Genomic DNA, 27478 nt, shown 5'->3' on the forward strand with positions numbered 1-27478 from the left:
TTGAGTGAATGAAGAGCTGCTTTCTTTGATGATTTTTTACTTTCTAGTGCTTTGAGAGTCCTTATTACAAACATAATATTGACTATTTGTTGGCTCTTGTATGCTCACTACTTTAGAAATATGTTTTTATTTGCATAATACAACAATCACTAGTGGCAGATATTACTACTCTCATTTAATGGACATGAAACTGAAGGTTAAGAGAAATGAAACAATTTTGCACAGGTTCACCCCCGTCCTCATGACACCTCAGTTCTGATTCCAACCTCTGTTTACAAAGCTGCTCAGCCTTGGTGTGTATCAGTCAGGAAGAGAGAGAAAATAAAGGCAGATAATAAGAGCAATGCTAATAAAACACCTAATATTTATCAAGTATGTATATTTTTTAAGTGATAAATAGAGACTCTCACTTAATGATCATTACAACCCTAGGGGGAGGTTCTAATCAACCCCTCATACAGATGAGTAAAATGAGACGTAGATGCAAAGATTTAAGACATTTGTTGATGGTCACCTAGATAGTTAAATAGTGGAATAAGGTACCAGATATGAAACTGTACATATTACTTACAGTTCCTTTTCTTAAAAAAAAAAAATCTCAGCTTTTTTTTGGCTCACTTACCCCTACTTTACAAAAATTGGACTATAACAATATAACAGTGAAATGATTCTGGCTAACTGAATACTCCAGTTAATGGAAAATTTATTGCCCATCTGGTGATGTCCTGAGCCCTGGCTTTCTCACCTGGGAAAAGGGAAGGTGGGACAGGCCGAACATGGTCCACGGTCCCTGCCAGGAACTGAGCTGGGCCGCTCTATGAGCCCCTCATCACTCACCACTTCTCATTGGTGCTGAAAGGCAGTGACGCCTGCTTGAATTGTGTCAATCAGAAAAGGCCATGTGCCAGTTCTGTTAATGCCATATTAAACCACTTCTCAGTTGATCTGTCAGCACTTCCAATACCTGGGCCCTGACTGTGCAGCAGGAAAGCATGTCTCTCCCACCCTTTCTTTAAAGGTGCGGCAGGGCTGTAGGGCCAGGGGCTCTTTCAGTACTAACCTTCTGAGGAAGCCAGCTTTGTCCTTCACACCTGCTGCAGGCACCAATCTGCTCTCAATGACGGACCCCTCCCCAGCAGTCCCTCCTCCAGAAACTACTCCTCTTTCACTTCTTGACATTTCATACGATAGTATCAATTGGGTGTTCACTGGCTGGCAAGTGGCCGAGGAGTTCTGTTAGTCTGACTCGAATGACCTAGCTATGTCAGTCGTGCTGCAAGTTGCAGATGGCCCGGAGTGGCTAAGATGGGTGGCAAATGTGCAAGAAGCAGCTGATGTCTGCCACCACCATCCCATGATTCGGTCATTAGCTGGGTCTTTTCTGTTGATTCATTCCCATAGGTGAGTGTCATCTTGGGCCCCAGGTCACTGATCATGGGCCCACACATAGCAAACTAAAGGCACAGAGGCATAATTGGTGGGAAGGGGAAGGGAATGGATTGGGTGCTCCGTGCCAGGAGCCATGCTAAGCACTGTAAACTTTCCCCCTTATAATCTGCACATGTCCCCATGAGGTAGAGTGTTAATACTTTCATTTTATAGATGGAGGTGGGAAGGAGGCTGTTAAATGTTCAAACTGCACCTCCAACCCAGATCTGATTCCCAAAGAAAAAACTGTGGATATTTTTAACTTTGTGCTTTTCTTATCTGAGCCTAAAATCTGGAACTCCCCGAGATTAACTTGCATCTGGGTTTCCTCCGAAGTGAGCTACTCTTAGGAGCTTCACATGAAGACTCTTGACAGACATGCGGAATTTGAGAGGTTGTGACATCAGACACACCAAATTGGACACATTTGTAATAGTTTCTATGCAAGATCGACCTCCCACCCCCCATGAAACTTCTCTTCCTCTTTGTCCCTTGTTTTTCTTGATTACATGGGAGAGGATATCATGATGGAGTTAATCTGTCTTCCAATTTAGAATCTTAACACTGGCTTTCTGACTTCTGAGCAGTGAGATTCTGGACTATCAACTACCACATTAACCTTTAGCTTCCTCATCTGTAAAATTGGGGCTAATGACTTAACCACCTACCAGCACAGCACACTGTGGAATAAAAAAAGAAAAGGTTTCTGTCAAAGCTCTTCATAACCCGCTAAGTGCTTGGTCCACTTTTACTGACTCACTCTTTCTTTCTTTAAGATTATTTATTTCAGAGAGAGAGAGAGAGAAGCAGACTCCCCTCTAAGCAGGGAGCCCAATGCAGGACTAAATCCCAGAACTCTGGGATCATGACCTGAGCCGAAGGCAGATGCTTAACTGACTGAGCCACCCAGGCATCGTCCCCTGACTCATTCTTTGAATACACATTAATAGTGCCTCTTTCAAACACTATCCACTGGAAGAAAGACAGTCTCTTCAATAAATGGTGCTGGGAAAATTGGACATCCACATGCAGAAGAATGAAACTAGACCACTCTCTTTCACCATACACAAAGATAAACTCAAAATGGATGAAAGATCTAAATGTGAGACAAGATTCCATCAAAATCCTAGAGGAGAACACAGGCAACACCCTTTTTGAACTTGGCCACAGTAAATTCTTGCAAGATACATCCACGAAGGCAAAAGAAACAAAAGCAAAAATGAACTATTGGGACTTCATCAAGATAAGAAGTTTTTGCAAAGCAAAGGATACAGTCAACAAAACTAAAAGACAACCTACAGAATGGGAGAAGATATTTGCAAATGACGTATCAGATAAAGGGCTAGTTTTCAAGATCTATAAAGAACTTATTAAACTCAACAGCAAAGAAACAAACAATCCAATCATGAGATGGGCAAAAGACATGAACAGAAATCTCACAGAGGAAGACATAGACATGGCCAACATGCACATGAGAAAATGCTCTGCATTACTTGCCATCAGGGAAATACAAATCAAAACCACAATGAGATACCACCTCACACCAGTGAGAATGGGGAAAATTAACAAGGCAGGAAACCACAAATGTTGGAGAGGATGTGGAGAAAAGGGAACCTGTTTTGCACTGTTGGTGGGAATGTGAAATGGTGCAGCCACTCTGGAAAACTGTGTGGAGGTTCCTCAAAGAGTTCAAAATAGATCTGCCCTACGACCCAGCAATTGCACTGCTGGGGATTTACCCCAAAGATACAGATGCAATGAAATGCCGGGACACCTGCACCCTGATGTTTCTAGCAGCAATGTCCACAATAGCCAAACTGTGGAAGGAGCCTCGGTATCCAAAGACAAATGGATAAAGGAGATGTGGTCTATGTATACAATGGAATATTACTCAGCCAATAGAAATGACAAATACCCACCATTTGCTTCGACATGGATGGAACTGGAGGGTATTATGCTGAGTGAAATAAGTTAATCGGAGAAGGACAAACATTATATGGTCTCATTCATTTGGGGAATATAAATAATAGTGAAAGGGAATAGAGGGGAAGGAAGAAGAAATGGGTAGGAAATATCAGAAAGGGAGACAGAACATGGAAGACTCCTAACTCTGGAAAACGAACTAGGGGTGGTGAAGGGGAGGAGGGGAGGGGGGTGGAGGTGACTGGGTGGCGGGCACTGAGGGGGGCACTTGACCGGATGAGCACTGGGTGTTATTCTGTATGTTGGCAAATTGAACACCAATAAAAAATAAATTTATTTTAAAAAAAAGTGCCTCTTTCTAAAAAGCACAGTGTTAGGTTATCTGGTGGATACAGATGAATAAAATGCAATCTCTGCTCTTAAAGTATGTACATTTTTGGGCAGCCCTGGTGGCGCAGTGGTTTAGCGCTGCCTGCAGCCTGGGGTGTGATCCTGGAGACCCGGGATCGAGTCCCACGTCGGGCTCCCTGCATGGAGCCTGCTTCTCCCTCTGCCTGGGTCTCTGCCTCTCTCTCTCTGTGTCTCTCATGATTAAATAAATAAAATCTTTTAAAAAAAATTAAAGTATGTACATTTTTGAAGAGAGATGATATTTACATAAATAATTATAACAGAATGTAGGGAAATAATGGGTATCACAGCAAAGAGAAACATAAGATGCTATGGAAACTTTGAGCAGGGTAAGTGGTGGGGATTCAAGAACATGGAGAAACCAGCATAGTTAAGAGCAATCTAGAAGATAAAATCTATGAAACTTGACATTGTCTCGGTAAGTTTTGCATTCATGGGGCACCTGGATGGCTCAGTCCATTAAGCGTTTGACTTTGGCTTAGGTTGTGATCTCAGGGTCCTGGGATTGAGTCCCGGCTCCCGTTCCCCACTCACAGAGGAGTCTGTTTCTCCCTCTCCCTCTGCCCCTCTTCCCTGTTTGTGCTCTTTGTCTCTCTCTCTCTCTCAAATCAATAAATAAAATCTTTAAAATAAAAAAGTAAAAAAATAAATTTTGCATTCTTTCATCTATTAAACATTTATTACATGACTATGTGCTGGCTACTGTGTAAATTACTGGGCCCATGTGGACAGGTTGAGTGGGAAATGCTGGCAGGCTGGCTATGGGGCAATTTCCAATGGGAAGCTGAAAATTCAGGTCTTAAGTTCAGGAGTCTAGGTTGGTTGGCAGATTGCAGCTATCCATCCTTATAGAGCTAGCAGTTGAATCTACAGGAACTGATGTGCTCATCCAGGTATACAGGTGAGTTTAAATGGCAGAGTATGTTGAGAGGGCACAGACAGAAATTGTAGGGTGTCCATAAATATGGGGTTGAAAGAAAAAGGAATTTAGCAGAGCAGGTGAAAAAGTCTCAAAGAGGTAGAGAAAGGGTGAATAAAGTGTAACCAGCACCACTCTACTCTACAAAGATATAGGACATTGACCATGGAGAAGAAACCACCGGAATTACCAGTTAGTTTTTCAGTCTCCTTGCATTAGCATACAGCTGTAATTATCTGATCCCAGCAGCTAGTAACCATGATAGCACATATGGATTTGAATTCCAGTTCTGTCACTTACTAGCCACGTGACTTGGACGACTGCTTTCTGTGCGTCAGTTGGGGAAAATACCTTTATTTGCTTCCTATGATGATTAAGAGGATTCAATAAACACAATAGCCTTTATCTACAATAGCCCTTAGGACAATTCTTGACAAATGATGAGCACTCAGTAACTGTTAGCTATTATATACAGGCCAATCCATGTAGAAAGGCCTGTTTTTCCAAAGCTCTTGGCCTCTGAATTGAGGAGCCGAAGATCAGATCAACCCCTTCATCCTCTGCCAGGCTCCCACTCATGCGGGACATGCCCTGCTTCGTAATGGAACCCAAGGCTCTGGGCTGGCATTCTTGGGAAGGTATGTCATGTGAACCATACCATTTTCTGGGGCTTTTGCTACAGAGCTGACCAGGTTTTGGAAACATAAGGACTTTTTATTGATGAGCTTTGGGTAAACCACTGTAAACAAGTCTTAAAAACCATCACATTAGACTTGTGCATAAGTTGTGGAAAGTGAACCCAGATCTAACACATGGTAATAAGAAAAAAAAATAACAGGGAGATTTTGTTACTTTTAATCATAGGTTTTTAATCCACAGGTTTTCTGTTCATCGGTTCAAAGAATTTAATTAGCTCTTTTCCCTCTATGTAGCACCTCATATTTCACCATTATTTTACAGATGGGGGCACAGAAATGTGAAATGACTAGCCCAAATCTATCTTCTCTGACCCCACTCCCTGCCCTGCCCTGTGGTGCCTACTGAGGGGCTGTGGACATGTACCAGGGCAGCAAGCAGCTTAAAGTGGTGACTTAAACCCCCTCAGGCTTCATGATGCCCAAGGAGCCTGTGGCCAGCTTATTGGGGGCCTGTGCTCTTGGGCATTTTTGGGAAGTGTGGCAAAACTATTAAGTGCCTTTGAAATCCATTTGGATTGAGGGAGTAGGAACCTGGGGAAGCTGAATTTACTTACAAGTCAACTGGATTAGCACTGAAGTAATTTTCCTTGTGTAAACCCAATTTTAGGGTAATGCATGAGCTAAATTTGGAGCAGGGAGGCTGAGACACAGATTTCCTGTGTTGTCGAGCTCCTGCAGATCTCAGCAGATAACAAAGCTATTATCCTAGCAGAAATGGAAGCATCCTCAAATCCTTGTCAGAAAGCAGCACTGACAAAAATTACAACCAAATGTAGTTTTATACTGATTTGCTTTCTTAAGTCTGGGTCCTAAAAGCAAAACATTCTCTCAAAGAAGAAGTTTAGTAAAAACACAAGAATGCTTTTGCTTAGGAAATCTCCAGGGAATACCAGGGACAGACAGCAGAAGATTTCTGATAGAAGAAAGAGAATTTGGAACAAGTCCCTCCCTCTTTTCCTCTCTCCCTCTCTCCCTTCCTTCTTTCTTTCCTCTCCTTTCCTTTTTTCCTTCTTTTTCCCAAAATTACCTGGGCTCACAAAAATATGATCTGAAAGTATTTTTTTTAAAGATTTTATTTATTTATTCATGAGAGATACACAGAGAGAGAGAGAGGCAGAAACATAGGCAGAGGGAGGAGAAGCAGGCTCCATGCAAGGAGCCCGATGTGGGACTTGATCCTGGGAATCCGGGATCAGGCCCTGAGCCAAAGGCAGATGCTCAACCGCTGAGCCACTCAGCCGTCCCTAAAAGTTTTTTTTTTTTTTTTAAGATTTTAATTTATTCATTTGACAAAGAGAGAGCACAAGCAAGGGGAGTGGCAAGCAGAGGGAGAGGGAGAAGCAGGCTCCCTGCTGAGCAAGGGAGCAGGACGCAGGTCTTGATCCCAGGACCGACCCAAGCCGAAGGCAGACGCTTAACCAACTGAGCCACCCAGGAAGTATTTTTTTAAATCATTTCAAGTTAAAGACTTTACCCCACTACTCTGAACATACCCTCTTAGTCCTTTTTCTACTCTTGGCCCCTCCAGAACTATCCTGTATCCTGCTTCCAAGATAATACAGGCCTTCTGAGGAGCTTGTGAGGGTGTTCAAACTTCCTTGCCTTCATTTCTTATCTAGTAAAATGAGGGAGACAAAGCTTAACCCTCACAAGGATTGTGAAAGAATATGTAGCCAATGAACACTTCATGATTTTCCATTAAGATACACTTTAATTGCATTAGCACTAAACTTGAAATTGGAAACAAAAACAACCCTCATTAATTATCCTGTTTCTTAAGTAGGAGGAAAGAAGAAACGGACATGGGAGTTAAAAGACCCGAGTTCTAATTCCACCTGTGATACTCAGTAGTTGCCTGTCCTTGGGGTTCAAAGTCAGACAGGCCTGGATTCAAATACCAGCTCCATGCCTCATAGGCTGTGTGACCTTGGGAAAGTGACTTGCCATTTCTGACCTTCAGGTTCCTCCACGTCAAATGGAGGAAGTAGTATCTACCTCTAGTGTTCTCTTTTCCCACATTACCATATTTCTACATAATAAAACTTGGTTAAAATGGACAAACGGGTAAGCGAAGGATAGATGGATTTTAGAATAGGCATAGGAGGAAGGTGAGCTGCCTTCCATTGCTTTGGATATTAGAAATATTTACACACTGATTCTAATTGCAGTTGCTCAGTCATATGTTCATTCCACAAATACTTAATTAAGCTTTTGTATGTGCCTGCTGAATATGTGAATACTTGGCCTCAGTGAACAGTCAGACTTGGCCTATGTGGAGGGGACAAGGAGGCAAGCCTGGGGAGTACAGAGGAGGGCATGTGACCCTGAACTGAAGAGTGATGTGAAGGCTTCCCAGAGGAAGTGAGAATGTTCCAGATGTAAAGAACAGTCTGCACCAAGACTGCTGAGCCAGCCACCACTGAGAGTCGTTTAGGATTCTGGACTGTAGAGGGTGGGGGATAGGGATGGAGGCAAAAGAGGCTAGAAGGGCAAAGCAGGACAGGACAGATTAGGAATGTCTTCCTACATTAAGGAAAGATGTCTGTACTTATCCTGAGGGCAAAAGAGAAACACAGGAAGATTTTAAACAATACAATCATTTTGCAGCTTGGAGAGTCATGTGACTTAGAGCTCACAGCAACTGGCTTGATTTTCTTTACCAAAGGGGCACCTATGGAATGCAGATCTGTAATGACCACGATCCACTCTTTTGGTCCAGTAAAATGAGGGAGATCAGTTCCTAAATACAGTGTGCCTCAGACCTACAAGTGATAAGTAAGTGCTTACAATGATTACTTTTAGTGCTTAAAATTTAACAAATCCATTTGGGTCTTTGGGCCTGCCCAGATCAAAGGCACTAATAATTTGCTACTTGCAGCCCATATGCTAAGTGCCACTCAAAAATATTATTGGATGGTAGCAAATGGAAACTGGTTTCATGTATGTAGTGATACACAGGGTCTGAGTTTTATTTGCCTGCAGGGTGAGGGTGAGAGTAGGATCCTTGGAAGTTAAAAGCCCAAAAAGACCACATATTCCCTGCCCATCCCCCCCAAGAAGGTATAGGAGATTATGCTGTCTCAGTTCTGACAAAGCTCAGAGCAATCCTGGGCACAGTGCTTCTCCAATGGGGTGTCCATAAGATGCACCTAAGAGGGCATGCACTTCAGATAACCTAAGAGGGCAGGCTAATGATGCAGATTGTCAGGAAACACTCTCAGAGATTGGACTCCAAAGTCCAGGGTGGGATCCAGGAATATACACTCTTCATAGGCTACATGTAGAATGCCCACCAGACTTTGAGAAACATGGGGCAAGAGCCAGAGGACAGTATCATCCCTCCAAACAGAATAAGGCATGAGAGTGACCTTGAGCTGCCTTTCAAGCAGGGGGTTATATCAGAATTATCTGTGGAGTTTCTTCCATATTTCTATATCCTGGCTTCAACCCTAAAGATTCTGATTCAGCAGGTCTAGGGTGGATCCCAGATCCCTGAGGCTCTTTTAAGAATTCACTTCCACCAGTTCTAGACATTTTGATTCAGTAGGACTAGAGTGGGGTCACTTCCCCAAGGGAGGCTTGTGATCTCATATAACAGAAGCTTGTTGAAATTAGTTGCTAAACACATTCCCCCTGTCCTCCTGTACACAAAAACTCTAGGACACAGGATATACCTTATACCTCTTCTTCGTGATTCTTCTCTATCAGTATTAATCACTTTCATTAGTGATAAAAATCCATTCACTTCTTCGTTTTAAAATGTGGTGTTGGGGTGTGTGTGTGTGTGTGTGTGTGTGTGCATGTGTGTGTGCACACGCATGTAGGGTAGAGTGAAGGCTCACTCAACAAGACTTGTTCAGGGCTCAGGAGCTCCATAGTTATTCCCACTGCCAGCTTCTACTCATGTCACTTACCTCTATCCTAGAAGTGGTGTGCTGAACACATGTGGTTATTTGAAAGTTCTGGTTATTTGAGATTTTGCTTAGACCACAGTGACCACATGTTCTGTGACCTAGCAGTTACAGTTAATAAGTGAGTAAAAACAAAAACAAAAACAATAGATGGCAAAAGTAGGATGCCCAAATCAAAACAAAAATTTATATATCTATATAATATAATTAAACATGTCATTTCCTTGCCATTAAAATGATTATGACTTAGCACAGAGCCAAGCTTTGACCACTGCTGCTGAATATTTATGGCTGGCTCTCTCAGAACACAGAGGCAGCTACAGAAATATGCTTTCTCTACTTGATGAATGATTATTTTACTTAGTAATAGAGCAAGCGAGACCAAATTTGAAAATACCTCAGGGGTGAGGCCCAGTACAATTATATTTATAAATATGGGTTATTATAATCAGCTCTAAGTTGAGGACTTAAAATAAAAATTTAAAAAGTGAATCAATGAAAAAGTCTGTGCATAGCATGAAAAGGACTTAATTTGCTGGCACTTTAAAGTGTGTTCTGAAAATTTATTAACAAAACCAGACTTAAAAAAAAAAAAACCTCTTGCTCCCCTATTTAAAGTTGAGAAAACACAAAAATGAAATATAATAGGCACCTTACAAAGATTATCTCCATGATAACACTGAAAAAGAATTGGTTATTATGGCCCAGTGAAGACTCTCTGGAGTACATAAAGGCTTTCTAATCACCTAAATTAGTTATTATTGCTCGTAATAATTGTCACATTTGAGCAGCGCTTGACAGAAGGCTTTGTGGTTAAGGGGGCTGGGCCTTACAACCAGACATCCCAAGTTCAGACTCTGGCTCTGCTACTTTCTGGCTCTGCTACTTACTGACATTCGTGCTCAAGTAAATGGCCTCATTTCTCTGTACCTCACCTTCCTCATGTGTAGAATGGGGATGACATGTACTTGTAAAGGTTGTTCTAAAGATTAAATGAGATAACACATGTAAAACACTTAATAACATGCGTGTAATATACGACAACTCTATTTTTCTCATACAGGCACTTCAACAACCATGTGAGAAAAGTATCATTGTCCCTATTTCAGATGAGGAAAGTGAAGTTCATGAGGCAGCAATGACTTGTCAACTGCATGCTGCTCCTTAGTGGCAGGGCAGGGACTCTGTGGGGACAGAATGACAAAGTGCAAACAAAACATATGCACAGACATGTGAGGTGGAAAAAAAAATGCCATATTTAGAAAATGGAAGAAAACCAAGTATCACAAATGACTGTACCTGTGGGCCAAGAATTGATTACTTATGAGAGGCTAAGCCATGCTGTATTGCTTATTAGAGTCCTGGGCACAAAATTGATGATCCTGCTTCTTTACTAATGAGCATCGTCCCTGCAAATCCCACCACATATGGCTTTATGCAAAAATAACTACAAGAATAGATGGAAAACTACCCACAGGAAGACAGCCAGCCATGGTCAAGATGACCAACTACAAGGGCCAAGGTGTGGAAACAAACGCTGGCCCTTGCATATGCTAGCTGTAGGAGCCTGAGCAAGTTACATCACCCCACTGAGCCTCAGCTTCTTTGTCTACAATATGGGATTCATAAGACTGAAGATTTTGTAAGGAAAGGTATAAGGAAGTCTACGAGATAACATAGATAAGGAGCCGAGTTCAGAGTCTCTGGGCCTTGGTGAATGCTGTTTTGTGCTGGTTAATTGTTGTGGGGGCGCTGTGCTGTGCATCACAGAATGTTAAGCAGCATCCCTGGCCTCTACCTGATGCCCAGAGTGGCCCTGCAGTTGTCATAACCAAAAATGTCTCTAGATGTTGTTAAATGTCCTTGGGGGGTGGATGCAAAATCACCCCTGGTTGTGAACCACTGTCCTAGTCCAATGCCTGCCACATAATGGGTGCTCAATACATATTCATTCTTTCCTTCTTTATAGCTGAAATTTTCTTTCTTGGTGAGGTAAGATCCAACTAATTTGGAATCTTTGTTAGTTCAAATACTGGCAGAACTGAAGTCCATATTTTCAGTAATATGGGAAAAATTAGCAGTGTACACAATAATCCAGAAGACAAAGATTCACTTATGAAAACAAGCTATTTATAAGCACTCATGTGAAAGTCATTTATATTCAACTAGTATATAAGTGAAAATAATTCTTAAACGTTTATTAATGTCTTGAGAAATAAATTGACTACCAATCATTTTTAAGCAAATTTAAATTGATAACTATACTTCAAAGTATTGAAAGAGCAATTATATTTTTTAAAACCCCAGCTATTTCTGATTTTGTCCTCTACTGCAGATTAACTTTGACTATAAAAAAAGAAATGACTTTTTAAAACATTGAAGTATAATTAACATATAATGTTATATTAGTTTCAGTGTACAATATGATTCAACAATTCTATATTACTTAGTGTTCACCATGATGTGTTGTGGTGAACATTATTACCATCTTATTGACTATATCCTTATGCTGTATTTTCATTGCCAAAAATCATTTGTTTTGTAACTCAAAGTTTGTACCTCTTAATCCCCTTTATCTATTTCACCTATTTACCCTGGCAATCATCAGTTTGTTCTCTATATTTAAGAGGTTTTTTTTGGTGTTTTTTAGTTTGTCCGTTTTTTTTATTTATTAAATTTCACATATGATTGAAATAATGATTTTTGTCTTTCTCTGACTCATTTCATATAGCATTATACCACTACGTTTATTCATGTTGTTACAAATGGCAGATCTCATTTTTTTATGGCTGAGTAATATTCCATTGTACAAAGATACCACATCTTCTTTATCTATTCATTTACTGATGGACATGAGTTATTTCCATATCTTGGTTATTGTAAATAGTGCTGCTATAAACATAAGGGTACAGGTATCTTTTTGAAATAGTGTTTGAATGAAATTGGACCACTTTCTTATACGACAGACACAAAAAAACCTCAAGACAGATTAAAGACCTGAGACTTGAAGCCAGAAAACTCCTAGATGAAAACATAAGCAAAATGTCTCTTACATTGGCTATAGAAACACCTTTTTAGATATGTCTGCTGAGGCAAGGGAAACCAAAGCAAAAATAAACTATTGGGACTACATCAAAATAGAAAGCTTTTATACAAGTGAAGGAAATCATCAACAAAATGACAAGGCAACAACCTATGGAATGGGAGAAGATATTTGCAAATGACATATTCGATAAGGGATTAATATCTAAATATATAAAGAACTTCAATAACTCAATACAAAAAAACTCCTAATAATCCCACTTAAAAATGGGCAGAAAACATGAACAGACATTTGTCCAAAGAAGACATACAGATAACCAAAAGACACATGAAAAGATGTTCAATATCACTCATCATTAGGGAAATGCAAAACAAAACCACAGTGAGATATTACCTCATACCTGTTCAAATGGCTAAATCAAAAAGAAAAGAAATAAACAAGTTTTGGCAAGAATGTGGAGAAAAAGGAATCCGTGTACACTGCTTGTAGGAATGTAAGTTGGTATGTCCACTGTGGAAAACAGTATGGAAGTTCCACCCAAAATTAAAAATGGAAATATGATATGATCCAGTTATACCACTGTTGAATATTTACCCAAAGAAAACAAAAACACTAACTTTCCCTTTTTATAAGCAGGAGGGTTCCTGCTGGCCCAGTCAGTGGAGTATGCAACTCTTGATCCTGGGGTTGTAAGGTCGAGCTCCACTTTTAGTGTAGTGATTACTTGAAAACAAAATCTTAAAAAAAAAAAAAAAAGGCAGGTTAATGAGGATTTGCTTCACTCACACATCTAAAGTGGAGGATATTTTATAACTGCTGTGTTGAGATTTTCTACACTCTTACTAACTTTTTAAGGAGGAAATTCTTTTATATGGTTAACCTAACATCTTCCTGCTGCCCTTTTAGCCTATTTTCCATTGTTCAAGCTTCTGTGGAATACAAGACCAGCTGTTCATCAGAAGAGCTTCATTCTTATATACTTGGGAGATTTTAAGTAGCATCAGGCCTGGACTGGGACTTCTTCTGACCAGTGGTTCTCAATAGGAGGCAAGTTTGTACCACGGGGGACATCTGGCAATGTCTGGAGACATTTTTGGGGTTTGTTGCAACTAGGGGCTAAAGAGCTACTGGTATCTAGTGAGTAGAAGCCAGAGATATTACTAAACATCCTTCAATGCACAAGACAGTCCTCTACAACAATTATCTGGCTCTAAATGTCAGTGGTGTCAAGGTCGAGAAATCCTGTTCTAGACCTTGGCTCTGAATGATTTTAGCAAATGAACAATGAGCAAACTGTAAAGCAACAACAACACACAATAAAACAAAGTCAATTAAATCCTGCTTGCCTGTCTTTGAGATACATGTTGCCTTCTTTAGGAAGCTCTTCTAATGACATTTGGGAGACCCTCTCTGGACACCAGAGGCTTTTGTTCATGCCCCCATCATAGCACTTACAACATCAGCACAATGCTGGCTCACAGTGGATGTGTAATAAAAGAGAGCTGAATGAATGTGCAGGTATGGGACCCAACAATGGATCCTTGAGCATTTAGGGTTCGTGGGGTTGCTCTGACCTCCCTCTCTGGACATGTCCCATGTAAGCTCTGGGGGCCTCTGAGGGCCTGCTCTTGGTGACAAGAACAGAGAAGGGGTGAGAAGGAGCTGGGTTTGCTTGCCTCAGTCTTCCCTGTCTACACCAGGAGCTGGAGTTTATTTTCCTTCTCTGCCTCACACTGACAGGAATATAGATTTGGTTCCATTCAACATTTCACTTAATCATCTGAAATGTAAAAATTGAACAAATAGATCTGACTCCACACTTTTCACCTTCTTGTGCTGCTATAGTAGAGCTGTTAAAACAAACAGGAGAAATGTGGAGGGCAGGGTTCTGCTACTTGTAGTAGTTAGCTGCTTATGCCTCAGTCTCCCATCCTTCTCAGGCCCCTCCCTAGCCCTACTCTGTACTTCTGGAGAGCAAGGCCTTCTCTTCCTCATTGCCCAAACACAGAGGTGCTATGGTTATTGACGCGCACCAGCTCTTAACAGGTGGCCAATAACTATCAAGCACACAGAGGATTCCAGCAAGTTAAAGAGGAGATCACAGTTGATCTTTTTTTTTTTTTTTTTAAGATTTATTTATTCATAAGAGGTAGAGAGAGAGGCAGAGACACAGGCAGAGGGAGAAGCAGGCTCCATGCAGGGAGCCCGATGTGGGACTTGATCCTGGGACTTGGGGATCACATCCTGAGCCAAAGGCAGACACTCAATTGCTGAGCCACCCAGGCGTCCCTCACAGTTGATCTTAAAGCTGTCCTCAGTTTCTAAGATTCTTTGCTATTTCTGGATTATGCCAAGCACACTTCTGTCAAGAAGCTTTCACACTGACTGTCCCCTTTGTCTGGAACACACGTCTCTCAGATAGACTCCCTCACTTCATTCAAGCTTTTGCTCAAAGGTCACTGTATCAGAAAGGTCTCCCTTAACTAAACTGAGTAAGGTAGCAGCCCTCTACCATAGCATTTCATTTCCTCTTGTTCTGCTTTCTATTTCTTCTTAAGCAATCATTCCTTCCTGGCATCACTGAGTTTCCCCTCAACAATGTAAGCTCTATAAGAGATAGATCAGAATCTCTCCCTATTTTTCTCACTGTAGATCCTTATCTCCTAAAACAGTAGCTGGCTTGTAGTAAGTGTTCAGTAAATATTTGTGGATCACATGAAAGTCTCATGGCCAATCTTGGTCAGGAATTAGTACCATGACCACCTCTACCTCTTCCTCATGGCAGCAGCACGTGATGGGTTATTGAGTGTAATTAGTTAACGTCCCCTCTCTTAATCAATTTCACATTTTCACATCTGGTCATTACTTAGTGTTTGTCAAGACAGCCTAATTAAGGCCTCCTGAAGAATCCTTACGAATGAGACAGGATCGTGGTGAGCAGAGCTCCCCGTTTTCTACTCCGTGGCAGTTGCCCTCTCCATGCCCTCAGGTACAGAGTCCTTTGAACTCTCAGTTTTCAGGTCTTTATTGTAAAGGTGTAAGTTAAAGACTCAATTTACTTTTTGCATTCAGAGCAGTAAACTTTTTCTCAGAGCCATCGTAGAAGGTAAAGAATTTCTATCCATATAACTGTAAGATACTCTCATAGTTTCATCTGTGATCCTGAGCCTTTCTTTTTTTCCATAACCCCTTTTATATTTTTGTAAAAGAATTCACTGTGTGTAGGCATCTGGCTTGTAAAAATAAATACAGAGTCTAGTTTTCCCAAATAACTTAGCCTAATCGTCGAGGGCTCCTGAAAAGACTTGTCTCCTGAGATGTGGCAATCTTCTGGAGCAATCTATTCCATGATCCAGGCACAGAGAGGGCACCTACTTAGGATGAATTACAGGCTCCAGAATGTCTGGATTTTGAATCAAGACTAACTCTGGACTCCACAGAGTTAGATGTCTTCTTACAGAGGGTGGATCACTAGCATTCATTATATCCTTAAAACAGATTTGTTATGACTCAGATATGTACAGGTTTGACCAGTTGAGGGCATATACTAGCAAGGGTTTTATTATTTTTCCAGCTTAATTTTATAACTTAAACACAGAATGAATGTTGGGAGCATTTATTTATTGAAATTAAGTGAGCTAATATGAAATTATTGGAGATAAATTACCCATACTACACTTGATCTTAGCCAAAAGGCTGAGAAGCGATGAAAATCGATTACCTATAAATCAAGGTGTCAAAATTAATATTTGGGGGTATTATTGATAGACATTTAAAAAAATCACCACATGAAAAGATTCAATTTAGTTCAACATAAAATTATTAAGCACATATTGTAACATTTTTAAAACTTAAAAAAATGTTTTTTCCAATTTTTAAATTCATTTGCAACAAAAATCCCACAAATGTATTTATTTCAGTAAAATGAGCGTATGTTACTTGAAAGGTTACAAATAAGTATTAACTAAATTTATTTCACAGGAAAAAATATCTGCCAATATGCAAACTTTAAAATATCGTAACTAATCTGTCACGATCATTATTTCTCTTTTCACAACCAGCTAGAAAATATAAACACTTTGTTTTTGCTTTTACAGTTTTCAGTTAGAATGCAAATGCTCCAGAGCAGAATGTTCCTTCAGTGGCCTCTGATTAGTTCAGATGCTCAAATGAGTTTTGCCATCCTTCTCATGCTACACTAACAATTGTAATAGCAGGTGGCACTGACTGAGCACTTAGAAGCTATTCATGATTATAGAGTGCTTCCTATGGGCCAAACACTGTCCTTGACAACAAACCAAGGATCACTGGGATTTAAGGCAAATCTAACATGTCAATCTGTGGGGCTTTGGCAAGGCTCTTAACCACTCTGCCCTACAGTTTTCTCATCCTTGAGATGGAGGTAGTATACCCTCCCTGCTAGTATACCCAGAGTTGTTTATTATTACACATACCGTGAATGGAACACAGCTTGGTGGTGGAGGCACACTCTGATATGCAAGATTATAGGTTCTCTCCTCAGCCATCCCACCATGTAATTCCAGAAGTGTGTAGACCTCACTTCCTGGCCTATCTTCACCACTGGATCCCACCAGTAAACATTTCTTGATTAAGTGGATAATATATGTGAAAGAGCTTGACAAATGGTAAAACATGCAAGATTCCATTATTTTTATTTATAACATTAATTCTCTTTCACAGTTTATTTCACTCACAGCCCTAATATTTATTTCTCAGAGTTATGGGTGAAATGATTTATTTATTACTAAGAGAAAATTACTTCAGGCTGACAAAACCCTAAAGTATAAAAGCGTCTGCTTTAGCTCTGTAACAATACTACAAAACTTCTTCTGCCCCACACACAGCTGGGATGACAGACTGAGGCACAGAGCACATTCATGAACAGCAATCACCTCTAGCCAGGCTATACAAGACTGGTGCTGTAGTCTTAGCTTTGTTATCCTCATAAACATGGAGGGGTGAACACTGTGAGGAAACCTAACGGGAGAGTGATACACAAAGAGTGGCAGACAAAGCCAGGCTTGCACCAAGCTAAGTGCTCTGTGTTCTGGGCTGTGCTGTTGTGTGTTGAGCCAGGAGTCCCCGTTTGCTCCTAGGTACAGCTCAGCTGGGAATTCTGGCCTATGGAGGAACATGAGAAGTGGGCCACATGAGTCTCTGTAAGAGACTGAGGAACCTCCATGAGCAGATCTCAAGCCAATAGAAGGGTCAAGAACACTTCTTTTCTATTTATCCCTGGGAGAGCACAGAACTTGTGCTGTTTGTGCTGTACCATCTGCTTCCCCTTCTTTGGCCATTTTAGAGGCTGTTTGGGGGGATGCCATGACTGAGGGCAATGAACTGGTGGCGGGGGGTCAGGGGGACCTGTTTCTGTGCAGGGGCGCAGCATATCTAAAAGCCAAAATGCTTATGATGAGGTCTTCCTCCCTGACCACAGCTGTCTGGACTTCTCACCCACAGAGCATGCCCTCAGGTCCTGTCAATTGTGGCTGTCACTTAATTTCATCACTGACCTGGGTCTCCCCCTCCCCAAGTACCTGGAACAAATCTGAAAGGACTGAAGTTCTCTTAGAACCAGAGAAATATTGCTTTGTGACAGGCACATGACCCAGGATAAGGGTTAAACATAGGAGAGAAGGAGGCAAATGTTAAGCCTTACAGATGAGTAGCAACTGTGTGTAGATTTAATGGAGAATGCAGCTCTCTGCAAAAATGTGTCCATCCACGTAGCAGGTAGTCATGCAGGAATGCCAGTCCTCCACAACTCATGTGCTTCAAACTGCCCACCACAGCTGCGTCTCAATAGGTTATGGAGCTTGGAGAAACCAAGAGTGGGTTTGGAGGACACAGGCAGTGGGTTTGGAAATCTGGTTCGTAGGACTTGACTCTGCCTCAACCAGCTGCAGAAATGTAGACAATTTATGTCACTTCTCTGTTTTTTTTTTTCCCCTTGGCAAATGAGAATCATACCCAGAACAGAATGACTTTGTTCCAGGTGTTTCACTGCTTTCAGGTATGAAATATATATACATACGGAACACTATTTTGAAAAATGCATAAATACAATCCTACCTATTATAGACAGAGTAATGGTCCTCAAAGATGTTCATGTCCCAGTCCCCAGAACATGTTGAAGGGATAATTAAGGTTGTAGATGGATTTAAAATCAGTAATCAGGGATGCCCAGGTGGCTCAGTGGTTGAGTATCTGCCTTCAGCTCAGGGTGTGATTCCTGGGTCCTGGGATTGAGTCCTGCATTGGACTCCTGCAAGGAGCCTGCTTCTCCCTCTGCCTATATCTCTGCCTCTCTCTCTGTCTCAAATAAATAAATAAATAAATAAATAAATAAATAAAATCTTTAAAATAAAATAAAAATCAGTAATCAACTGACCTTGAAACAAAGAGATTATCCTGGATTAACTGGGCCCAATATAATCACAAACATTCTTTAAATTTGGAAGGAGGTAGAAAAGTCAGTGTAAGTGTGATACAGTACCAAAAAAGATTCAACTGGCTATTGCTGGCCTTGAATACCCAAGGGGACATGAGCCAAGGAAGGCAGACAGCCTCCGAAAGCTAGAAATGGCAAAGAAATGGATTCTCCCTTAGAGCTGCTAGAAGAAACACTGATGTTAGCCCAGTGAGACCCATTTTGGACTTCTGACCTCCAAAACTGTTAAGATAATGAATCTGTGTTGGTTTAAGCCATCAAGTTTGTGGTAATTTGTCATAGCAGCGATTAGGAAACTAATTTCACAAATTAGAAAACTAATGCCTTACCCACATGTAAGATTGTATTGCTGTCATCATTGACATTATCATCACCTCTGACATTATCATCATCAGTATGATATAATAATATTTCAAAATATTAGCTGGGGAATGAGATTTCTAGCAATGTGTAATTTTGCCAAAATTCTTAGAAACTAAACCAGATGGCTATTTCATGAAATGTGTCACAGACGGATTTTATCTTTACAAATGCTATCATATTGTCTCTATGTCAACACTGATAGTATTGTTCACATTATTTATTTATTTTACAAACCTTTTGTTCTTAATACAAAAGTACACTTCAGAGTGAATTGATTTTAGCATATTATTCTTTAAAAGGTTTATTTGGAATATCTTTGTTAACATAGCTAAGAGATCTAAACACCAATCTTGGCTCAATTATAAGCTGTAAAATTTATGGCATATCATTTCACTTCTTTGGCCCGGTTTCTTATTCTGTAAAACATCTGACCATTGAACTAGATACTCTTTCCTAGATCCCCTCTAGTTTTAAGAATGTTGATTTTATTTTATTTTTATTTATTTTATTTTTTTGAAGATTCTATTTATTTATTCATGAGAGAGAGAGAGAGAGAGAGAGAGAATGAGAGAGAGGCAGAGACACAGGCAGAGGGAGAAAGAAGCAGGCTCCATGCAGGGAGCTTGATGTGGGACTTGATCCGGGTCTCCAGGATCAGGCCCTGGGCTGAAGGTGGCGCTAAACCGCTGAGCCACCCAGGCTGCCCATACTTTTTGTTTCTATGCAGTATTTCACTTTTGGTTGCTATTCAATATGCTAGGACTATATAATATCATAATTTATTCTATTATTGATGAAAATCTGGGCTATTTCCATTTGGAAACTATGATAGCTTAGATTTTGCTTCTCAAATTAATCTGTTGGTGAAATATAAAGCATTTCATTCCACTTAATTGAGATTTACATTCCAGCTTAATTTATTTCAGACACATATACTTTAGATTTTCTGTCCAGTGGGGAGTAGTCTAGGAGATAAAGTCAATAGGGCCAGAAGAGATTGGCTTTCTCTGGATAGGGTACCTGTGTAAAAAGGGACTTTACAGAGTTCCTTGTTTCTGTGTAAACAAAGAGTAATAAAATAGCTCATTGCTGAGGCCTCTAATAATGGTAGCCTTGTACAGTTTGTACAAACAAGCATACCTACAACAGGAAGGTAGTCTGAACTCACCTGAAGAAACTTCAGATCTCTGGATATGATGATATATTAAGTAGGACTGGTTTATTTGCAAGTAACAGAAACCAAAGCTTAAGAAAGGAAAGGTGGACAATATTATGTAGCTAGAAGAGTGTCTCACTGAACTGAAGGACAGACAGAACCAAGATGGATGCCTCACTGGATGCCTCTCCATTTCTCTCTTTCATTTTCTTTTCATTGTTCAATCCATACACCGAGTAAGCCTCTTGATTTTACATGTTGATTCTCTCTTGGTCCTCATTCCTACTGTGGTCCACTCAAGACCTGATGATTCAAACACTAAAATCATTGCTCTAGAGGCATCTGGGTGACTCAGTGGTTGAGCACCTGCCTTTGGCTCAGGTCGTGACCCTGGGGTCCAGGGATTGAGCCCCGCATCAGGCTCCCCACAGGAAGCCTGCTTCTCCCTCTGCCTTTCTGTGTCTTTCATGAATAAATAAATAAATAAATAAAATTTTTTTAAAAAAAATCATGGCTCTAGAAGCCCTAGTTTCTGGATGGGGTGAGGTTGGAGTGACAGGGAATGGTCCCTAAAAGAACGGGTGTTGTTGGCTGAGGTTTGGGGACACATTCTCCAAGATGCTCATAACAGACACAGAAACTTTGGAGAAGGGCAGTCTACAGTAGTTATTTAAGAAAAGCTACAAAGAATCTCATGAAATATGAGTCAGGCTTTATTACCTGAGCTTGTCGTGTTAAGACATGGCTTTATTCAGGACAAACATTAGTTTGCAGTGTTTATCCTGGGGTATAACAGGAACAGCTTTGGAAACCAGATAAAACTTTAAAAAAAGAAAAGAAATCAGATAAAACTAGCTTTCAATTCAAGTTCAGCCACTTCTGGCTGAATTTCACTGGACAAGTTCCCTAACCTCTCTTTGTCCATATCCCCCATCTATAAGAAGATAATACTAATGTCGCCCTCCCTATGAAGTTGCTCTGAGAATTAAAGACAGGTATACACATATCAACCACACTGGTACAGGATCTTTTGTCCTCTTTTCGAATGTTAAAGCTGAGGTGGCATGGTAAATTAGAGGTAGGGGTGGGGATGGATGGAAGGGGGATAGTAAACTAGAATCAGAAACCTTGCAATCTGGTACTGACATCACTAGCTGTGGGGTCTCAGGCAAGTCATTAAAACTCCGAGGAAAGTGTCTCATTTTCCTAATAGAAAAGACAGGTTCAGTGGAGCACTATGCAATTAAGTTACTATAATCACTCCTAGGACTCAAAGCACTCCCCGTGATGCTCAGGTGTTGCTGAGCATGTGTGAGGGAGAACAGCAAGGGGGGAGTGCAATTTGGTAAAATTCTCATCTCTCTCTCTCTCCTTTTATCTGTTTCATAAATTGAAGTTTTGCATCAGATTTGTTTTAGGGGGAAAAAAGTATGCTGCTGAAAAAAATTACAAAGCCTCTTGAAAAATACCAGATGACATGCCCTCTCAAGTCTTTCCTGCTCTAAAACATGAGGCTCTGCTAAATGCCTTCCATTGTTGAGCCGAGCTACCTCTAGAGCCAGAAGCAGCCTGGACATTTTCAGCAACCCATTAAGTCGTCTGTCATGGGACAGCAGGAAAAAAAAACCTACAAAGGGCTGTGGCTAAAACAGAGAGAGACTCATCCAACTTGTCCAGAAAACAAATCAAATAACACCTTCCCAAAACACATTATTAATATAATATAGGAAATGTTAGCAGGATCATAAGGATGTCTCTTTCAAAGTGGATGAGCAACCCAGGCTTTGCTTTGATTATGGCTTATGACTTCTCATCTAACAGAGGACAGCTCAAGAGCACAAAGGTGTCCTATGTGGCCACCCTTACCACAACAGTTGGCCCTGTGTGGCAACTGTGAAAACATATATTTCTCTCTTAAGCCCACCATTGATAGACGTGTTTAAATAGAAGATATTCACAAGGGGATAACGGATTTAGCTTGTGCATTTTGTGCTATATTGAGCCAGGTAGGAAGCAGGATGAATGGGAGATTATTCTTGTGATAAGAAATTTGTTCTTAGAGCAACAAGCACATGAGAAAAAGAAAGCTTCCATTCTTTCTGTAAATGAAGATCATAAACAGATGATTTATATATTGAAATCAGATATGCCAAAAGCACCTTAAAGATAATCTGGTCCAGTAGTTTTCTACCTTTTTTGGAATAGATTTTTTAGCAGAAGCTCAAAAGAATGATAGAGTTAAAAACATTTTAACAAGAACATTAATTCTGGTTGAAGGCGGGGTGGGGGCAGGGGGATTAGTCCTGACTGTTCTATACAATCTCCCCCATTTCTATCAAAACACCCCTCTTGGGACAGATCCCAAGGCACCTCCATGAATATTTGAGGGCTCCTAATCCTCAAATCACTTACTAGACTAAACTTCCCTACTTATAGATGACAAAACTAGGTACAAAGAGATCAAGTGATTTGCCCAGAATTCTGAAATATGAAAGTGAAGACTAGGGCCAAACCCAGGGCTCCTGATGTCCAGCCCAGTGTTCTTGCCTTATATAACATGGAGTCACTCTGAGAAGACATTTGAAACTACCTGCATTTCACCTCTTGTGAGTCACTCAATCAGATATGGACCATTTAAAGTCTCAATGAAGTTCTTTCTTTCTTTTTTCTTTTCTTGTCTAAAGGATATTTGGAAAGAAGGAAGGAAGGAAGGGATGGAGGGAGAAAGAATGGAAGGGAGGAAAGAGAGAATTAAATTTCAACATTAAAAGCATGTTCAAGGGGGCACCTGGGTTGCTCAGTGGTCGAGCATCTGCCTTTGGCTCAAGTCAGGATCTCAGGGTCCTGGGATCGAGTACTGAATTGGGCTCCCCTCAGGGAGCCTGCTTTTCCCTCTGCCCATGTTTCTGCCTCTCTCTCTCTATGTCTTTCATGAATAAATAAAATCTTAAAAAAAGAAAGCATGTTCAACTACCCCATTCTCCATAGAATCACACTCAAAATTATATGACTAAGTAATGTGAGGGAGGAGAAAAACATATCAAAATGATTATTTGGTTATTAAGCTCAATGACTTTGATGAGTCTTGAAAGCAAAATGGCCCAAGGCTGCATCTACCCACTGACCCATCCCTCCAACTAGTAGACACACTACTTGCTGCTGGGATATGGGGGTGAATGATTCCAGACTTGAAGAAACTCATCTTTGATGATGAAAAGCATCCTTGATGCTAAATCTTATTCTGGGAATGGAATGAGGAAGAGAGGGAGGGAGAGAAGAGCAGGGAAAGGGAGAGGAGGAGGGAAGAGAATATTATGGTGGTCAGTGCTTGGGGGTCAAAAGGAAGAGTACCAGGTAGGCATTCTGTGTGGGAGGGAGGTACATGAGAGTATTTCCATGCCCCTGGGATATGTACCATGGGATACGGAAAACCTGACTGGCCATCAGTAGGCTGAGAGAATGATCTTTGGGATCCCAGGATATAAAGGGATGGAGGTGTGCCATGTTCTTCCTCTCCATAGGTGACCCCAACCAACGAAATATGATTATTAGTATGATGAGTTTTAATAAATTAAAAAGAGCTTATAACTCTAGTACAGTTTATAATCCTAGTCTATAGTCAATAGTTTGAGTATTGTGGCCTCTGGTTAGCTGACGAGGTGTGTCAATGTCAATGTAAAAGAAACATATCACCGGTTTTGTTCTGTGGCTGGGCCCAATCTGTGTTATCCTAGAGCATACAGACCTTTCACACACTTACATCACTAGGCTAGGGGATGGAGAAATCTCATCCTTAATAACTTAAAAAAATATGTATATATTCATGGGTCAGGCATAGCAGCTTTGCATATGAGGGAGTAGATAGCACATAGCAAAGGGTTAAATGGTTAAGATGTCGGCTTCAGACCAGGACAGATGAGTATTCAGATCATAGCTGCTCCTACCCATCTATAGGATCTTTGGCAAAGTGTTTCACTTTTCTGAGTCTCAAACAGGGATGGTGACAAATGTATCAAATTACTAGGGCTGCTTTAAAGATTACTTAATTAATATAGACAAATGGCCATTATTACAATAGGTCCATTCATAAGTGTGGGCAGTAACACTAGAGCCCTTGGCTAGAACTGAGCTCTCTAAGCTGTAAAACCAGAAAAAGGGTATCCGTCAGGGAAAAAGAGGGGCACTTTACTGATATTGATGGGCTAAACATCCCTTCCCCTACTTCCTCACCCTCTTCTAGGCTGGGAGTAAGACTTCACATTGATTTTTACTGAGGAAAACCATCTCAGCGCTTGCTTCTCACCAGGACAGCATTTTTTTTTTTCTTTCTTCCTCTGTGTAATCAAGAGCAAACAAAATCCAGATTCTCATCCATAACAATGGCCACGTGGGGTAGAAGCTGATTTCCTCTCAGAAAACACTTAATGCTAGAACATCGAGCTTTTGGGTCATTTCCTGGCACTCTGATGATATCATATCCCGACTTGTTTATTTGCTCATTGTTAATTGTTACTCTATGTACATTCAACAACAATTTGAGGTACTTATGTACTGACTAAACAGAGCATCAAAGAGCTCTTACTAAGGCAGCTTAGTGTTCATGAGATATCTGACATAATTAATGCTTCAATGAATCAACTAAAGTTCATCCAAATGTGACTTCTGAGATTCTCTGCTTTTTAATAGATCCTTAGGAACATGACTATGTTTCTCCCTAGAGGCCTGTCATGACCCACTGTGGGTGTTCCCTGAATGAGCTATGAGACATCCCTCAACTTAGGATAAATGCAATTGATCTGACAGTGAGAACAGAACAGACATTTTCTCCTCAGTGTGCAGAAGACATGTTACATTTCCCTTGTTCCGTTGGGAATATCAGATATCATCCTGTCTTCAAAAATTATAAGTTGTGGCCAGATTTTCACATATTCTTTCCTCATTTATGGAAAGTGTAGATATCGACATAGAAATGTACCCTAGCCATTGTTGACACTTTCAAAGAAGATGAAAAATGAGGGATGTCTGGGTGGCTCAGTGGTTGGGCATCTGCCTTCGGCTCAGGGCATGATCCTGGAGTCACGGGATCAAGTCCCACACTGGGCTCCCTGTATGGAGCCAGTTTTTCCCTCTGCCTATGTCTCTGCCTCTCTCTCTCTCTCTCTCTGTGTCTCTCATGAATAAGTAAATAAAATATTTTAAAAAAAAGATGAAAAATGAGTTTGATGTGTACATTCCAGCCTGTTTATTCTCCAGTCCATGACCCTCAATAGAGGCTATCCATACTGACATTACCTAACCTGCTGGTTTGATTATTTCACTAATATTATCGAGGCTAGCTAAGATGTAACCACTAACTTGGGAAATAATATAGTTTATCAAAGATTAAATGTACCATAATTTTTAGTACAATCATTTTAATCACTTTTCGAGTGATTTTCCTGAAAATACCAGTGATAGTCTTAAGTCACAATGAAAATGTATTCCAAAACATAGTGAAACAAATTCTAGAAATCTCGTGTCTAGAACAAAGCAGACATCATTTTTAAGCTCTGCTCTTTCACTTCTGCAGAAAACGTTGTAGAGATTGGTTTTCCCATAAGATTTTATTTTCTGCAGTCTGTATTTCTTTTCAAAGATTTCAAACTAGCTCTTGATGTCTGAAAGTGTACTATCTTTTGCATATGCATTTTCCTTATTTTATTTAATGTAAACCTTGCCTGAATGCTTTTCCTAATTATCAGGTAACTAATTATCAGGATCACATTTCTCTGGGCCTGATCTTCTGCTCATTTGTATCACTCAGGATTCTTGGATAACAGAAACTCAACTTGATCTACCATAAGCAATAAAGAAATATTTATTGGTTCACAAGCCATTGCCTGGGAAAAGTGGGGGTAGAGCTGGCTCAGGGAAGACTGGATCCAAAGAATCAGATAATCCTATCTTTCTCTCATTTCAGCTTTTTGGTTTTATGGCCATAGGCAGTTCCAGATTTATATAGCAGTTACATATCTAGAAATACAAGAAAGCTCTTTTGTCAGTTCCATATTAGAAAAATTTTGTGGAAATATTAGTATTGGCTTGGCTTGTGTCACTACTCATCCTTACCTAGGTCTCTGTGGTCTGAGAGTGAAGCATTCTGATCGGCACTACTATAAGAATCATTACAGTTGGCAAGGAGAGAAATATATCCTCCAAAGAAAGAAAAGATGCTCTGGACATACAAAACATATGTGCCCATGATCCTTTTATGAGAAGGTGTAATACTAATAGATCACTTCTTTCTGGATCATTCCTTACATTGCTGTGTGCTCAATGATATTGGGAAGTAATAATTGCTGGCACGTTCTTTTGATTAAGGAGATGGAATTGACTTGTGCCTATATGAAAAAGACTGTAGATTTTGAGGTTGGCCTAGAAATTTTAAATCCTGTTATTTCAAAACCATAACTGGCAAAAATGCAGCTTTGGCAATGTATCGCTTTTCCAGCAAGCCCCACTGAAAGCAGAAGTCTTCCTTTAAATAATCACAAGCATTCACGGGAGACCCAGTCTACTAGCTTGCCATTCTCTGACTCGACTCACCAGTGGAGTCATTATCCACATGCAGGAACCAAACAAAATCTCATTGCACATGTAACTCATTTGTTAGCCAACTCTTCACATTCAGAAATTATCAGTTACTTGTTGACAGACTGATTGATAAAGGTTGCAAAAAGATTAGGATTCCTTTCTTCCTTCCTTCTTTTCTTCCTCCCTCCTTCCCCCTCTCTCTTCCTTTCTTCCCTCCTTCATTTTAATAAACTCTGTCATGCTACAGGGTTCTCCTTACTATATTTCTGTAACTTTACATCCAGACCTTGAAACTGCCTGAAGTTTCAGGAAGTGCTGCTTTATATCACCATTTACCACTTATCACAGGACAATAATAAATACATTTCTGTGTAGATGGAAGAAAGTAACTGAAGATTAGATGACATTACTTAAAGTGGAAACTATGCCATCCAAACTGAAAAGGCTCAGTCTCTACCTAGTTTCCCGGACCCCAGTGGCTCCAGCTGGGTTCTGTTTTTCAGCAGTTGACCCATGCTCTGGCTCTGGCCTGCCACCTTTTCTCAGAATATATGCCAACTGCTAATGTACTGTGTATGGTG

At 40.5% G+C, this 27478-nt stretch overlaps 1 protein-coding gene and 1 pseudogene across 1 annotated transcript in view; both read right to left on the reverse strand.

The window, feature by feature from the left end:
• The window catches only part of ROR1 (receptor tyrosine kinase like orphan receptor 1), a 183606-nt gene that overhangs the window by 64964 nt on the left and 91164 nt on the right, over window positions 1–27478 (reverse strand). The window lies entirely within an intron of this gene.
• On the reverse strand, window positions 15962–16041 carry LOC121501095 (annotated as a pseudogene).

The sequence above is a fragment of the Vulpes lagopus genome, chromosome 10, assembly GCF_018345385.1.
Source record: "Vulpes lagopus strain Blue_001 chromosome 10, ASM1834538v1, whole genome shotgun sequence".
In the NCBI taxonomy this organism is placed as follows: Eukaryota; Metazoa; Chordata; class Mammalia; order Carnivora; family Canidae; genus Vulpes; species Vulpes lagopus.